The following is a 12,697-nucleotide window of genomic DNA, read 5'->3' on the forward strand; positions in this document are numbered from 1 at the left end:
CCCTTCCGCATGGATGATTTCAAGCTACCGATGATGTCACAGCTGGCTTGCCGACTTCAATATTGAACAATTAGTGCTGAGCTGTTACTGGTCAACCCCAGCACCAGCTCACCGCCGACCCCAGGACAAGAGCCTCTCGCTCAGAGACAGAACTCCCCCCACACTTCGGAATCATGTTTCAGCATCTTCTTTTTGAAATATCCTTCAGATGCTGTTGCTTGGGGTCCCTTGGGCTTCCCAGCAGGCTGGTGATTATGTGCCGTGGAGGCTGCTGGGAGGCTCTGCAGAGCTGGTGACGGCATAGAGAGCACAGCTGTGACATCTGGAGCCACCCTGAGAGACTCCCCAGCAGTGACCACAGGGACGGACATGCTAACTGGAGAAGTGAAGGGTGAGGGTGCCAAGAAGCATAGACACCAGACGGTAAAACACAGAGCAGAGAGAGCAAACAGAGAAGTAAGTGGACCCTGCCCTTTGTGCACTGGATTGTCTCCCAAATGTGCAGGAAATGGTGGGGGGCTGAGAAGCAGCAGGAAAGCCCCTCCCGGGGAAGAGGTGGGCTGGGAAGTTTGCAGATACACACAAGGCCAGCTTCCAAGAACTATCAGTTCGAATAATTAATCCTGAAGAACATAATTACCGAGAATCTCACTCCTGGGAACAAGGTATCTGAACTGAGATCTGTGTGTGCAAAGAAACCAATACTAAGTTGGAGGCTTCTGAGATCATTAGGATCCAAGACTTTGGGGAAATGTTAGTGGGGATTCCACATCTATGCCTGAAACCCTCTCCTGCTCCAGTGCTGAGCTAATGGCTGCAGGAAAGGTTTGTTTGGGAAGAATGAACCGTTCTGGGATCACCATGGGGTTTGGCTGGAAAGCATGTAAAACATACCCTGCTCCAAGCAGAGCATGGAAGTACTATTTTATATGCTTTCCAACAGAAACAGAGGAGCACAGAGTCCTTACAGCCCATGGCCAAGGACAAACTGGAGAAATTGGTTGGGAAACCATTCTGCGGTGTGACTATTTGGGAACGGTGTCATGGGGGAGGAGTATGAGGGCCCAACGAGTGACTTAAGAAGTGGGAGGTAGTTGGCATCAACCCCTAAGCAAGCAGGACTGGAGCAAGTTCGAAGAACTCACAGCAAATACATACCTGGGCTGGTCCCAAGTGGACCTAAATTGGTAGCAGCTGGAACAAACTGAACTTCGTGTGCCCCAAACCAGGGACAATACCTGGGGAGTGGGATAGATAAAGAACATAGATTCCGGGGGGCAGAAGTGGAGAGGGAAGCACAGGAGAAGCAGACAAGCTAGAGATGGGCAGGTGTGATGAGAAACAGCAAGGAGAAGCAAGGTCCTGGGCAGGATAGGTCTCTGCAGCCTCCCAGGGAAATGGCATTTCCTGAGCTTAGAGAGAAACTGAGGCAGTAAGGGGCTCAGAGATATTGGAGGAGGGAGAGATAGGATAAAGAAGGAGGAAAACACAGTATATATATGTATTCATCAGGATTTCCCAGAGAAACAGGATAAGTAGATAGATAGATAGATAGATAGATAGATAGATAGATAGATAGATAGATAGAGGTTTATTCTAAGAATTAGTTCACTCTATTACAGAAAGTCTAAAATATATTTGGCAAGTCTGCAGGTGGGAGACTCCAAAAAAAGTTTCAGGTCAATTCCAAAGGCCTTATACTGACAGAATTCCTTTTTGGCTGGAGAAGTTGGTCTTTGTTCTATTAAATTCTTCAACTGATTGGACAAAGCCCACCATTTCATGGAGAGTGACCTGCTCTACTCAAAGTCCACTGATTCAAATGTTAATATTATCCAAAAAAAATCTTCACAGAAACATCCACAATATTGTTGGGACAAAAATCAGGGCACCAGGACCGAGCCAAGTTGACAGATTAACTGCCACAATATGGATCTCATTCAGGCTTTCCAGAGTTATGAATCAAAACGTAAAGGCAACTTGAGACCCGGGAAATGTGAGAGAAAAAAATGAAAGAAAGAAAGTCATTTCAAGGTCATCAGGATGAATGATTCAGGCCCAGAAAACATGTAAGCGTGTAACATGGAGTCACTACTTATTATGAACACAAGATTGCAGAAAACTAGAGAAAAGAGTGTTGAGGTCTTGAAAGAAAGATTTTTAAAAACAATATTTGTAATGAAGAAGTAGAAAGAAACTGAACTTATGGATTTGTCATTTGGGGGAAATTTGGTAGATTTGGAAGAACTTTAATTACAAAATGAGTCCAAAAATTGGTTAATTTTCAGGTATTTTAAGGGAAGAAATGGCAGGCACTTTTTTCCACTTCTAAGCATGGCACCAGTTCAAGATATGGTTAATGCATGCCAACAGTCCCAGGAGCTGGAGTACATTCTCTTCGAAGAGTTGTGCCCATGGGTCAAAGTGGGGACCTGAGACACCAGGTGGACCGAGTGGCTGGTCTCTTTTCAAGGGCTCATGCTAGAGAAAGCCGAATCTGGAACATACATCATGCAAGTGCACTCTTGAGAACCCAGTAGCTTTTCTTTGGAGCTGCTATGCCCTGAGATGCCCAGAATTATTTTCTTGGTGCACCTGAGTCTTGCTCTGATTCACACTTGAGTGGCCAGCCCTTTAATTTTTTATTAACCTCTATAAAGGTGACTTGACCATATACCATAAGAAATATTCATGGGAAATCCAGAATAGATCATTCAATTCACTCTGTGCCTGCTTATTAAGAATACCTTTCATGCCTATCACTCAATTTGATTTAGATAAATAGGTTTTGTGGACCAATGTCCATGGAAATATGAGCATTTATGTCTGCACAAAGTCCCTTTTCTTCGTATCTAAAGTTTAGAAAAGATATCTTGTGCCTGTCTACTAGAAATTTTTGTAGTGTGGTCATTTTACTCTGCTTTGATGTTCATGAAAATGTATGACCCAATTGCTTTTGGATTAAAACCAGTAATTACAGGTTTTACCCACAAAGATAAATTTAGAAGAAGAGAAAATTTCAAATTCAGAATAATAAGAAATAAAAATAGCTGCAGGCATTTTTTTAAATTAAATTAAGAAAGGATCAATTGTCCTGAGAAAAATGTGACTTTCTCTCATTGCCTCTTTATTTCTATCTGAATATTCTGCATTCAAATGTAGACTTCATCTTGTCTACTGTGGTGCTTTGTTCTCATAGCTAAGTAAAAACTGAACTAAAAACGCCTTTGATCATTGATTATGGTCAAAATGGCCATCATGCTACAGACCTGAAAATCATAAGGTGAGCAGTGTGTCTTGTGCCTAATGGGTTTTCTTCACTTAGCAGGTTTTCAAAGTTCATCCATGCTGGAAGGTATAAGGACTTTATTTTTGCTTATTGCAGAAAGGTATTCTTTTCTATGAATATACCACTTTTAATTTTTACACATAGCACTTGTTGGCCAGTTGGGTTTCTTCTACTTCTTGGCACTTATAAATAATTCTGCTGTTTACTTACATGTAAAATTTTTGTGTGAACATAAATTTCATGTCTCTGTGTTATGTATTTAGAAGTGAAATTTTGGGTCATATGGTAACTCTGTTTATGTTTTTGAGGAACTTCCAGACTATAGCCCCAAGTACCCCAACATTTTACATTTGCCCTAGCCCTGTAGGAGGGTCCCAGTTTTTCCCACATCCTCATTAATACTTGATATTATCTGTGTTGTTTTGTTTTGTGTTACTGCATCTGAGTGCGAGTGATATATACTCAGTTGTGATTTTAGTCACATTTCCCTGATGACCAATAACACTGAGCATTTTTTCATGTGCTTATTGGCCATTTGTATATCTTCCTTAAAGAAATAACTACATCGATCCTTTGCCTATGTATACATGAGTCATTTACCTCTTTTTTTTAGTTGTAAGAACTCTTTATATATTCAGGGTACAAGTCCTTATTACTTAGGTATATGTTTTGCAAATATTTTATCTCATTTTTATATTATTTGTTCACTTTCTTAAACTTTGTAGCACAAAGTTTTTAATTTTGATGAAGACTAACTTCGCTTTTTTTTTTTTCTTCTGTTTCTTGTGCGTTTGATGTAATATCTAAGAGTGCCTGGTGTAAGATCACAAATATTTACTCCTATACTTTTGCTAAGAGTTTTATAGTTTTAGATTTTCCATGTAGGTCTTTGATTCATTTTATGCGTGGTGTGAGGTAGGGTCCAACTTTGGGAGCAATTATCTCTTCTTAGAACTCGTGTTCCCCTCAAATGGTGTATCAGTGCCTTTGGCTTTCCAAGATATCAGGCCAGGAACAAACTATCAAGCAAAATATTAGACAAAGGACAAATCATGATAAGATGATGATGGAGGCTATTTTTTACTTTAGGGTTGCCAGCAGAAGTGATAAGATAAAAATAAATACAACTCAGCACAGCATTTGGCTCCCCAAAGCACATATTCTCAGTAAATCTCTTCTTGTCACTGCTGGAGGATTTACACGTTTGACTTGACTGTGGGAGATGACATAACCAGCCTCACTCCGCTGCCTTTGATGGCTTTCCCATATGCACATGCGGTTTTTCACCTCTGTCTCTGCCCGTGCAGTAGTGGTACAAATTTCAGTAAGAAAAAAGATGTGCCAAAAAATGTTAATTTTTCTTTGTCCATAGCTTTCTTTGTGGTCCTATTAAACCTCATACCCAAAAGGCTTAATCTGTGACTAAAAATATTAAATCTTCATCTTATCAACAAATTTTTTTCTGTATTTAATATAATTTATTGTCAAATTGGCTTGCATACAACACCCAGTGCTGATCCCAACAAGTGCCCTCCTCAGTGCTCATCACCCACTTTCCCCTCTCCCCCACCCCCATCCACCCTCAGTTTGTTTTCTGTATTTAAGAGGCCTTTGTGGTTTGCCTCCCTTCCTCTCTGTTTGTAACTCCCCCCCCCTTCCCTCCCCCATGGTCTTCTGTCAAGTTTCTCAAGATACACTTATGAGTGAAGACATGTGGTATCGGTCTTTCTCTGACTGACTGATGTCACTCAGCATGACACCGTTGAGGTCCATCCACGTTGCTACAAATGGCCAGATTTCATTCTTTCTCATTGCCATGTGGTAGTCCATTGTAAAAATTTGAATGCTTCACAAATTTGCTTGTCATCCTTGCATAAGGGTCATGCTAATCTTTTTTGTATTGTTTCAATTTTAGTATATGTGCTGTCAAAAGGAGCACTTATCAACAACTTAATTAGTTTGTTAATTAGTTCAGACAGAAAGTGCTCAGTCTCTCTGAGGGCTGCCCCTCCCCATCTCTCTAGTCCAGGATCTAGGACACAGGATATTTGACTCACATATTATGTAGTGCTGGAGGAGGGGCTTCCCTGCCCGGTCTTTCTGGATGTGGGAGAAACAGAACTGATACCCTCATCTCTCCCTCTTTCTACAACAACTTGGCCAGACAAGGTAGACTTCTCTGACTTCCACTCTCATAAGTGGGAGGAGCAGTATATTTTCAGAAGAGAGGGAAGTTCTGTAGATTTGATTAACCAAGTTTTCTCCTTAATGTTTCTAAGGGGAGTTTCACAGAAATATGGCAAATTCTCTTCCTTTTTATTTTAAGTTTATTTACTTACTTTGAGAGAGACAGAGAGAGTGCAAGTGGAGGAGGGGATGAGAGAGAGAGAGCCCAAGTGAGCAGGGGAGGGGCAGAGAGAGAGGAAGAGAGAGAATCCTAGGCAATCTCTGCACTGTTGGCACAGAGCCTGATGCCAGACTCCATCTCACAAAATCGTGAGTTCATGACCTGAGCCAAAATCAAGAGTCAGACGCTCAACTGACTGAGCTGCCCAGATGGCCCTGGAAAATTCTCTTATAAAATAACATTGCCAAGCTGTAATACTGCTGCCTAAGCACATGGAACATTCAGAAACTGAATTTTGATTCATTATTTTTTCTTTCTTATATTTCACATCAAATCTTTTCATTGAGAAGATTTTTTTTTCAAAATCACAATGGAGAAAAGCAGTGTACTAAGTCTTCAGATCTTACCCTGTTGCTCTAATGGCCCCATCCTCACATGGGAAACATCCCCTGCCTCCCTCCCAGATGGTTTTCCTAGTGTCTGAGCTGAGTTATAGTAACAATCTGGACCAACTGTTGTGTTTGTGCACAGTGCCAGGTGCTGGGCTAAGACGATCACATTCATCCTCACAACCCTCCAACAATAGTGGTGTCGTTAATTTCACCTTACAGAGGAAGGAGCTGAGCACTGATACTAAGTAGACAGAAATAATAAATGACAGAGCAGAAATTTAAATGTAGATGCATCAGACCCCACACCTATTATCACAGCCTAATTGCTTCCTCATTGAGTTGTACTTGCCTATTGTTTTATGAGTAGTGATTACTACATTGCAGGTGTCCTGGGGCCAGGGTATCTGCTGTATTTGTTCCAGAACTCCAGTACCTAGCAGAGTGACTCTCCCACAATAAGTGACTAATAAATGTATGCTACGCTAATGAAGCAGCATGAATCGGTGGTGATAATGACTGGAAACTATATTTCACAGCCCTGGAGAGAAACAGGACAGTCTGAGACACCCAATGATGCAGAAAAGCTCGTCTCTGGGTCTATAGAAGCTACAAACACACAGGGGCATGACTGAAAAAGCCCGTTAATGGGGCAGACAATTGTGTAGAGTCTCCAATTGGAGGACAATGGAGCACTGGAAAATAAAGGCTATGCAAGATGAATAAACTTCTGAAGTGTGAACAAGATTAAGTTAAAAAATAATAAGAAGAGAAAGGCACAAGAGACTAGAGAACAGAATGAAGGAAAAACACCTGGTGTATTGTAAGGGCCACAGATTAATCAAGGAGCCTGAAGCAGAGGTTTTGTGGAAGGAAGAGGGAGTCAAGAAAGATAAAAATAAGTGCTGGCGTCATGTTGTGAAATGATCCTAAATCATGGACATTAAACCGATGACCAGAGCAGATCAAGTGGACTGCAGCATGTTGGATAGACTACATTAAGAAGTGAGGGCAGTGGGGCGGGAAGTGGGCTGGGAGGAGAGCTGGAAGGATAAGGAGGAAGTTGTGGCTCATTAAGGAATCCCCACAATGATCCCAGTAGCCAGATAAGCATTGCGGGGGGCGGGGGGGCAAAATTACAGAAGGAAAAGAGAACATGAAGAATGCTCTGGACACAGAGATCAGGAGTGTGAAATCCTAACACGGACAGAGGATATGAGTACACAGTTGGCAGATGGGGACTGGTAGGAGCACCTGAGTTTGACATGATGTGAGGAGGGGGGTGAGAGTTTGACCATTAGTCTTGTAGGACTGAACTGGTTCCCACTGGGGGCAGGAATGTGCTGGAACTCGTGATTCTGTACACAAGATAAACTACCCTACTGCACAAAGATGTGCAGCTATACAAGGGTGGTGTTCAAAAAATATGTCTAGAATGATTATATAAACACAATTACTTCTATATTCAAGGTCTTTCAGTGTATTGGGTCTGGATACACAACATTTCTTGGAACCAGTGGGTCCCCTGTTTATATAGTCATAACCACCGTAAGCACCAGTCATTGTGATTTCTAACACACGATTTCCAAACGGTGACGGTTATCTATGGTGTGAAGTAACACTTTCCACTTTTATATTCTTCCATCCCGATGCTCAGGGATTAGCTCCAAGCCTGGCACATGGAACAGCCAGACCCTTGCTGCTGTTTAATCACCTCACATAGGGAAGTTCCTCTGGAGCTTTCCATTCCGCAGAAGGCAGTTTTCCACAAGCTAGGAGAGAAACACAACTAGGAGGCCATTAAAAAAATCTATTTTAAAAACTTGAGCTGCAATGGAATTTGACAATTGAACTTTACAGGGAAACAATGAGTCACCTTTATCTGATAATATTATTACCTGTAAAGGTTGTTTGGCCATGGTCCTTTATTGAAATGGCAGTGGGTAAGGTTGTGATATTAAAAATAAATTAAGTGAAGTGTGTGCTCTTTGAGAGGATGCAGCAGAGACAAATCCCGGAGAGCCTGAGGCAGGGCTCTGCCTGGTTGAGCTCTTCATGGGTCCCAAATCTTCTGCCTCCAAGAACAGAGCTCCCCCTGCAGGTTTGGCAGGGCGGGGCCTGTGGCCTGAGAACCAGGAGAGCTGGGGACCCCGGGGGCTGGGGACTGGGACACTACACACCCAAAACACTGCGGACTGGGGACAGTGTAGGCCAGGGTCCCCGGGGGCTGTGGGCACCTCAGGGTCCAGAGAAAGGGGGTCAGACGGCCCCCAGGACTGAACTACGGAAATCCGGACACACATCCTACCCTGCCCCACTTTCTCTCTGTTATTAAAATTACGGGCTGGACAGCCCACAGCTGAGAGCCGGGCTAAACTCCTCTCCACCCCAGTTCTGGGAGCACATTTTCAGGGCAAGATGCTGCAGCCATAGCCGGGTCAGAAGGAGGCTGGCCTTCTCCAAGGCCACACTTGGCCCCGGGAAGAAGCAACTGCCCAGGTGACCAAGTGACGGGATCTTGAGTTATGCATTCTGCAAGTGTGTGCAAGTGGCAAAAAGCATGCCAACTACGAAGGTTTAAGTCAGCCTTTTCTATGTCTGCTCTCCCGTTAGCCAGTCAGAGCCCAGTGTATTTCTTAAAAATGCTTATTTATTGGGGGAGGGGGGGGAGGGTCGGCAGGAGAGAATCCCAAGCAGGCTCTGGGCTGTCAGCACAGACCCTGAGGCGGTGCTGGACCCCACCAACCGTGATATCGTGACCTGAGCTGAAGTCTGGAGTCAAGCATTTAACCAATGGAGCCGCCAAGGCCCAGTGTATTTCAAACCAGTAAAGAAAGTGCCCATTGTACTCAGAGCTGGAGGGCTGCATCTCCACCTGCCAGCAGATGGCCCAGAGCCAGCCCCTGCTGGTTTTAGCAAAGTGCCATACCCAATGTTCCCCAGACTGGGCGCAGCCCCTGGGGCAGCACTAAGATTCCACGACAGGGCACCCTGGTCTGTTTAATATATATTATATATACATTTATGAAAACCTTAGACACCATTTGTTGAGTGACTGTAACATTCATAGAAATCGCATAGAGATTTATAATTTGGCCAGTCAGACGAGTCATAAGAAGGATGACAAGAAAATAATTTGATGTTGACTGACCCTCGTCTGTGAAAGTCGGTACCATTATTAGCATTGACTTGGTCATTCATGAGACAAACAGAGATTTAGTCTAAATTAACTTGGAAAAGCAAGTATTGGTCAGTATGGGGGCAATTATACGCACACTGGGGAAACCTGATAAGAGTAAAAATTTCAGCTATGCTGATTATTACTATATTGATAAGCTAATAGAATAAAAACACTAAACACAACTCCGGAAACATAATTAGGGCAGAATAGTTGTTAATTCGTTTGTAATATGCTTCAACCTCTTATCGATGCTGGTGTGAAACTCTAAGACATGTTCTAGAAGCGAAGAGGGAGCAAAGATTCCAAGAGGCAATGCCAGACGAGAAAAAGTCAATGAAGGTCAATAAGCCCTTGGAAAAAGTGAACCCCCTAGTAAAATGCTATAAATCCTAAACAGTGAAATATCCGAAACAAATTTTTTTTAATTGCAACAATCATAGTGAATTAGGGAGCATGTAAGGACACAGCCGATGTGAGGCAAACTGTCTAAATTGCCTGGAGGCCATGCACCACCATACACCCAATTCTGAAATGGTATATAACTCTCATCCTGCCATTCAAGTACTAATAATTCAGCCTAATAATATTATCAGAATGTTTTGAAGATATTATGTCTAGATCAATTATGGGATCTAGTCCCAAAGGAGGGATTGGTTGTAGATGTTAGGAAGCACACATGATCTAGGTACCTGAAGGGAGAGACGCAGGTGAGGCTGGGAAAGGGCAACTGAGGGTGTTTACTTCGGACGGCTTCTGCTTTCTGTGTGGGCAGAGAGTGAGGGGAACAGAGGCATCAAGGATTTGAAGATATTGGAAGTGTGGGGACATAGATTCCTTGTGAAGGAGAAGAGAGAAACTGAATAGCTATGCCGAGTACGTAACATGCAGGGATGGTGATGGCTTTGGTGAGTAAACATGGCGGGGGGTCATCCCAGCGATTAGGGATTTCCTTAGGGAACACCTCTTGAAAGAAACACACCCCAGGAGCCCCAGGATGGCTCAGGCAGTTAAGCTTTGGACTTAGGTTCAGGTCATGATCTCACAGTTCATGGGTTTGCTGACAGCTCAGAGCCTGGAGGCTGCTTTGGATTCTGTGTCTCCCTCTCTCTCTCTGTCCTTCCCCCACTCATGTTCTATCTATCTGTCTGTCTGTGTCTCTCTCTAAAATAAACATTAAAAAAACTTAAAGAAAGACAACTTGAAGCAGAATTGCTTGTTTCAGGTGTATACAAATCCTTTGTGGGACTGACAAAAACTCAGAGGACTTTTATGAATTTCTCCAAACAAAACAGCAGGCACCATTTTTACTGTACATCTGTTTAATGGCAGCGTCATGACAATGCTTTCTACCTGTGTGATATGATGTTCCCACACCAGAAATGAGGTGAAGGCTGTACCAGGCTGTAAGATTCTGTCTCATTTGTGCTTCTAGAGGAATCTTATGAAGAGCAGTAGGTTAAGAAGCTTATACTTGTCTATTGGTCTCGGATCACCTGAGTTGTACAAGGACTGACTAGAAGGATAATAGCATGAGATGAGGAAGAAAATTGCAAGCATATGTCAAAGCAAGTTTATGTCATATGCACATTTAGCCCCATGGGTCAGGTCCTGGGACTAACGCGGCTCTGAAATCTGGGTCCCATTTGTTTCTCTCTCTTTTTTTTAATTTTTTTGTTTTATTTATTTTTGACACATAGAGAGACAGAGCATGAGAGGGGGAAGGGCAGAGAGAGAAGGAGACACAGAGCCAGAAGCAGGCTCCAGGCCCTGGATCCCATTTGTTTCTCTCCAGACCCTGAGCTAGCTGTCAGCACAGAGCCTGACACAGGGCTCGAACCCACGAACGTGAGATCTGACCTGAGCCGAAGTCCATTTGTTTCTCAAAATGCTCGGTAGTCCACGTGCCGAGAGAGAAAAGGGCTCCTCCAAGGTTGGCGTTTGTCAGGCAGACACCAACAGAAGATGAGAGCTACTGGGAAGGAAATGAATCCAGCAAGGGCCTGTAGAGAAGGGTAGAGGGACCTCAGGGCCTGAGCCCTCCATGATGGTAAAGGACTAGGCAGTGGGGAGTAATGGAGCATGGGGGCAGCCTACCATGTGACATGCAGCCTGTCTTGTATCTAGCATAGAACTAAGCCCTAAGAGATCCCAGGTTGATGCCAAAGCCCTACTGCAACTCAGACTAGATATAAAGAGACAGCTGGGTGCCATGTTTGTCCATCTGACAGACGTGTTCCATTGTGGACGATCCAGTGGACTTTTCAACAAGAAACATCTGATATTGCTAATAGATCATTTCACTAATAGATCATTTCACAGACATGTCCCTCTGGTCTTTATTATGGTTTGCGTGATGGATCAGGTTCCAACTAGCTCAGCTGCTCTGAGACAGTGTCTCTGAGAAGGACCACTTCCATCTGTGCCACCTTCTGGACTCATGCACCAGAAGTTGCAACTCTGAGAAGTTCACTGATCCCAATGGGAGTCCAGTTTCAGGCCCTGTTAGTGCCAGGCTCTGACCCACATGCTATGATGTGACTCACTTGCTCAGTATTATTCCCGGAATTTATTTCTCTATCTTGTCTTATTACATTTCCCGGCAGCCACGTGATCTGAGACTGATAGAAAAATACAACCTTGTGAATCTGCTCCTTGGCATAATATTCCTACACAAGCATGAATGAGAGTGAATATCACAGCCCAACTTTCCATGGGAGCCCATTATATGGCACAAGCAGAAAGGCCTTGCCATGAGGGGTATGGTGGACCGAATTATGTCCCTCCTCCCAAACTCATAGGATGAAACCCTCCCAACCTGACTGTATTTGGAAATGGAGCCATTAGAGATATAATTAAGGTTAAATAAGGATCTCAGATCAGACCATCAAGGACTGGTGTCAGTATAAGAAGAGAAAAAGACCCCAGGAGTGTGTGCTCACAGGTGAAGGGCCACATGAAGACTCAGCAAGAAGAGAAAGTAGCCATCCGCAAGCCACGAGGAGAAACCTTGGGCAAACCAAGCCTGCTGGCACCTAGATCCTGGACTAATAAGGCTAAGAAAAGACACGATGATTAATGGGGCATATGTCAAAAGTGAGTTTCTCCTTGGGTTAATTTGTATACATTAGAAAAAAAACTTTTTTTTCCATTTCATAAAGGATTTGTGCAAATCTGAAATGAGAAATCCTGACTAGCATTTTCTTTTCTTGACAGGACTTTCATAAGAGGAAGCATAAGCTTAACCTCGGGGTAGCTCACCCACCCTGAGTCCCACAAAGCTTGTTCTTTGTGAAGACTGGAAATATCCCTGCTTTCATTTTTCCCCAAGGCACAAGTTAAAGAATGCATCATCTGGAGCATAGTGAGAAAAGACAGTCTTTGTTTCAGAGACAGACTCTTATGATCTCAAAACACCAATAGCACTAAACTCACAGGGCTCTGGTCCCAGCCCAGAACCTAGAAGTTTCCATGGACCACTTGGGGTCCATCTT

General features: G+C 43.4%; 1 long non-coding RNA gene and 1 other non-coding gene across 2 annotated transcripts; one reads left to right on the top strand and one right to left on the bottom strand.

Annotated features, from left to right (window-relative positions):
- Positions 1 to 338: 338 nt before the first annotated feature.
- LOC115294147 lies at positions 339 to 12,383 on the top strand. The gene is made up of 2 exons (XR_003909749.1): positions 339 to 456; positions 11,810 to 12,383. It is a non-coding gene; the product is annotated as an uncharacterized LOC115294147 (long non-coding RNA).
- Positions 5,122 to 5,228, bottom strand: LOC115295038. Its single transcript, XR_003910271.1, has one exon. It is a non-coding gene; the product is annotated as a U6 spliceosomal RNA (small nuclear RNA).
- Positions 12,384 to 12,697: the final 314 nt, after the last annotated feature.

This window comes from Suricata suricatta, chromosome 6 (assembly GCF_006229205.1).
Source record: "Suricata suricatta isolate VVHF042 chromosome 6, meerkat_22Aug2017_6uvM2_HiC, whole genome shotgun sequence".
NCBI lineage: Eukaryota > Metazoa > Chordata > Mammalia > Carnivora > Herpestidae > Suricata > Suricata suricatta.